Source organism: Macrobrachium nipponense, chromosome 46 (genome assembly GCF_015104395.2).
Source record: "Macrobrachium nipponense isolate FS-2020 chromosome 46, ASM1510439v2, whole genome shotgun sequence".
Lineage (NCBI taxonomy): Eukaryota > Metazoa > Arthropoda > Malacostraca > Decapoda > Palaemonidae > Macrobrachium > Macrobrachium nipponense.
This window is the reverse complement of record NC_061106.1, coordinates 17,306,023-17,310,948: the sequence shown is the minus strand read 5'-3', so window position 1 is coordinate 17,310,948 and position 4,926 is coordinate 17,306,023. Positions and strand designations below refer to the sequence as shown.

General features: G+C 34.3%; 1 pseudogene; it reads right to left on the bottom strand.

The window, feature by feature from the left end:
• Positions 1-3,549, bottom strand: part of LOC135214656 (luc7-like protein 3) — a 43,594-nt pseudogene extending 40,045 nt beyond the window's left edge.
• Positions 3,550-4,926: the final 1,377 nt, after the last annotated feature.

The window sequence follows — 4,926 nt, the reverse complement described above, 5'->3', positions numbered from 1 at the left end:
TATTTGCCTTCTATTCCATTATCTCCTTCATACATTGTATCCAGTATTTTGTAGGCCGTACACCCCTTCCGAAACACTATCTAGTCACAACCAGTAGACCTTCGTTCTCCCTTTAGGCCCAGATCACCTCAAAATTGACCAACTCACGTTTTCCAATACACTAACTTTTTTTTTCTCCCCTTAGGCCCAGATCGTTTCAAAATTAACCAACATACCTTTCCCCTTAGGCCCAGATCGCTCAAAATTCCACCACATACCTTTTACCAATACCCAGCTAATGTTTTTTTCTCCCCTAAGGCCCAAATCACCTCAAAATTAATCATCATACCTTTTCCAATACATTAACTTTTTTTTCACTTCCCCTAGGCCCAGATCGCCTCAAAATTAACCAACATACCTTTTCCAATACATTAACTTTTTTTTTCACTCCCCCTAGGCCCAGATCGCCTCAAAATTAACCAACATACCCTTTCCAATACATTAACTTTTTTCTCTCCCCTTAGGCCCAGATCGCCTCAAAATTAACCAACATACCTTTTCCAATACACTAATGTTTTTTTTTTCTCCCCTTAGGCCCAAATCACCTCAAAATTAATCAACATACCTTTTCCAATAAATTAACTTTTTTTTTCACTCCCCTTAGGCCCAGATCGCCTCAAAATTTACCGACATACCTTTTCCAATACGGTAACTTTTTTTTTCTCCCGTTAGGCCCAGATCGCCTCAAAATTAACCAAGATACCTTTTCCAGTACATTAACTTTTTTTTTTTTTTCTTCTTCCTCTAGTATCGTCCCATCCAATGAAGGTGAGAAACATCTAGGGAGACAGTATAACCTTTTGTTTAACAGTATTGCATTATCTCTCAAGTTATCCAACAAATACTGGGCTTGTATAGTCTTCCAACTCTTAATTGCCTTCAGCATGTCCTCAATAGTCATTGTCACACAAACAGTTTGTTTGGAAATGGTACCAACTCCTCCAGCGCCTGCGTCAGTCACATCTGCCTCTCTTATCCTTCAAAGTCATCAACTCATCATAGTAATTACAGCTAGACTCAGAAAACGTTTCCTATTTACATTTTTATTTTAAGATCCATTAAGAGAGTAAAATTTCCCCTAGGACAGTATTTTCAAATATTTACCTATAAATTTTAAACATACCCCACTTTTCCACTTAATTCATTCTGTGATTTCTTACATTAAGTATTGCTGAAAGATATACAAAATACACACACAAGCACGCTCGCAGATACACACATTATATGAATATACAATATATATATATATAAATATCTATAAATATAAATATATATATATATATATATATATATATATATATATATATATATATATATATATATATGTGTGTTGTGTGTGTGTGTGTGTGTATCATATATATATATATATATATATATATATATATATATATATATATATATATCTATATATATATATATATATATATATACATGTGTGTGTGTGTGTGTGTCGTGTGTGGTATCTATATATATATATAGCATATATATATATATAAATATATATATATACATATATATATATATAGAATACATTATATATATACAAATATGCTTAAAAGAATCACAGTAGATGAGCGTCACTTCATTATATACGCGAACACCACAGGGAGATGGTTGAATAACACAAGAGAAAGCGCAGGTACTGACAACCTTCTTCCTGTTATTTTCCTATGATATATATAATATAAGTATAATATATATTATATATAATATATCTATATTGTTATTAATTAGATAATTATACTATATATAATATTATTATGATAATTATATATATATATATTTTATATATAATATGTTTACATACATGTTAGTATTTTAGATGTGTTGTAAATTTCATTGATATATATATATATATATATATATATATATATATATATATATATATATATATATATATATATATATATATAGTATATATATGTGTGTGTGTGTGTGTGTGTGTGTGTGTTTATTGCGTGAGTTTAAATACGCTTACTGCATACTTGTACATGTAAGAACAAACGCACCTAAATACCTAACTCCTTAGATACCGTATTTGCAGCTCTGGTAACCTTCGCTGTATTTGTACATTTAAATTTGCAAACCCCTAATTAGCAAACATTACACATGATTTATTTGTAGGTTTAATGGGCGTGCACCCAAAATAGATTAGCATACTATGAGTCATTTTCACCCGAAATTATTTTCTGTGTATTTTTTTATATTTTTTTCGTATTTTTTCTTTCTCACCAATAGATTTTACGTGCCCGTTGAACTTGTCAAAAGTATCTCTCTCCTTAATACATGCTGAACACGAATCGATTTTATTACTGTTCGGTTCGAGGATAGCAGTTTATAATAGGTTGTATAGTAAATAACATATACTTTTTTTCTGGATGTAGTGATGGCATTCTGCTATATGCATTTTGAAGGCACAAAAATAAGAAAAGAGAAAGAAACATATATGAGTGTTTTTTCCGTTAATAGATTTAGCCCCGCTATATGAAGCCTGATGTCATTGAAATATATTTTTAACTCTCTCTCTCTCTCTCTCTCTCTCTCTTCTCTCTCTCTCTCTGTCGGCATATCTGGTGCAGCTTTACAGATTTTAAATTATCGTTATCCTTGTTCTTTGTTGTATTACATCTGCCATCTTACTTACTACCCCCTCCTCCTCCTCCCACCCCCTCCCCCCAACCTCCCCCTCACTCTAAGACAAAAAAAAAAAAATTCCCTCGCCACGTATTCTTTTCCTCACTGCAGTTCCTTCGATCCTCCAAGGAACCTTCCTACTACTCCCTTCGCGGATGTAATTATCCTAGGCAAACCGGAACCCACTTACAGTTATCTCCTTTTTTTTTCTTTTTCCTTCTTTGTAATATCTGTCTACAATTCCCAGCATTACTGTAGGGACTTTCTGATGACAAGGTGGGGAGTAGGTAATGTTCGTATGGACGCGTATGATACCCGTGTACACCTTCCTAATTGCACCCTGGGAATGAAACTCGTTATTTCAGGTAGGTTCTAACTCCTCGTAAAGGTATACAGGAGTCATCTGAGTCTGTGATTTAAGTACGCACGTTTTTATTTTATTTTATTTTATATATTTTTGTGTTTTTTGTCTCATTCTCTCTTTCTCTCTCGTTCTAAATAAGGCAAGGAAAGCTTTTATCGAAATATGGAAGGGTCAAGGTTCGTAGTTTAAACTTTTGTCAGACCTTTAACTGAATCTTATTTCTCTGTTACTGTTCCCCCTCGAGACTTCTGTATCCTTAAAAAAAAAAAAGAAAAAAACTTTGTATTGATTATGCAAAGAGAACTTGAGAACATCATCAACATTTTAATGACCAGGAAACGCTCTTACAAGCCGTAGAATGATTCTGGTATAGCTGGTTCACTTAAGGTAGATTCTTGGATGAACCCTATGACTGCGAGACGTTTGTTTGGCGGCCGCTGATTGGCTGGTACCGGGAGGTAGGCAGCTCCCAGCCAATCAGCGGCCGCCAAACAAACGTCTCGTATAGGCATAGGGCTCATACAAGAATCTGCCTTAATAACGCTGATTTTCTTTATGAACTTTGCACAAATAGGTCCATAATTAATTTGGAATTGATAATATTGTGCTAAACCAAGGTCAAAAGCGACTTGTTAGTCTGTACTAAACTTAGGTGAGACGCGACGTGATAGTCAAATACATCGAGAACCAGTTAGATTTGCATCTATAAGAAAATAATAAGCTTATGTTAGAGTACCTTCTAGTATTGTTGATGACTTAGTGCCACATAGGTGAACAGTCATGTAATTCACTTTGGTAAGGGCAATAACGTATAATGTAATTATCCAGAGAGGTGTGATCAATAACGTATAATGCAATTACCGAGAGAGTAGTAATATATTTAACAAATTAATGTGCAAGTGAATACGGCAATTTTGTTGAGTGTATGCTATAGCGGCCAATTTTTTTTTTATTCTTGTTTTAATTTGGTGCGAAATGTAGACGCTCTGTGAGATATTGTTTTGGTTTAAACACACTAACACCGATTTCCTCTCTACTGAATCTCTCTAAGTGTTCATGATGCATGTGTAAAACTGTGATACATAACAAAGCCAATATTATTGTTATTGCTCACTACCGGTACATGCATGCAGTTTAGGATTGCTAACACTTCGCGAGAGATTACAAGTTGAAGGAGAATGTATATTTCTTCATTCCAAGCGGTACCAAAACAGACTGAAGAAATGTCTACCGTAGACATTTCCAAAACCCAAACTTGAGCTCAGCGAATGAATGAAACATGACTGTCTGTGCCGTCATTATCCTTGTGAAGCTTTATTGCTTAGAACGTGACAACATTCCTGTTTTATTTAATCATATCTGTGAAAAAATGTTACTAAAGTTAACAGCTACCTAGGTATGTAAAATATTCACAGTAGCGAGAGGTTAAAGTTATTTGTTTGTTTCATAGATTTACGTGATTCCATTTGGAGGAGCGAGAGGTTAAATTTATCGAATGGTGATTGTTTCATAGATATACGTGATTCCATTTTGAGGAGCGAGAGGTTAAATTTATCGAATGGTGATTGTTTCACAGATTTACGTGATTCCATTTGGATGCGTCCACAACTTTGACGTGAATGAATGTTTTATCAGGTTGATGGTAACTCAATAAGGTAGGCAAGTTATTGTCATACAAACGTTTAGTCACCACAATAATGACTTTCTGCCCCTGCTTTACACAATCCTTCATGTGCTCCTTTGCGAAGACATTAGGCGACCACATGCATAACTCCGTAACATGTTTATGGCCGTGTTTTTAACTCTGCAACCAGTCAGCTAACTCAGGTAGAACTGGGTGATCATATCTTTGAATTTCACATGTGTAATTGTTACAGTATCAAATGATA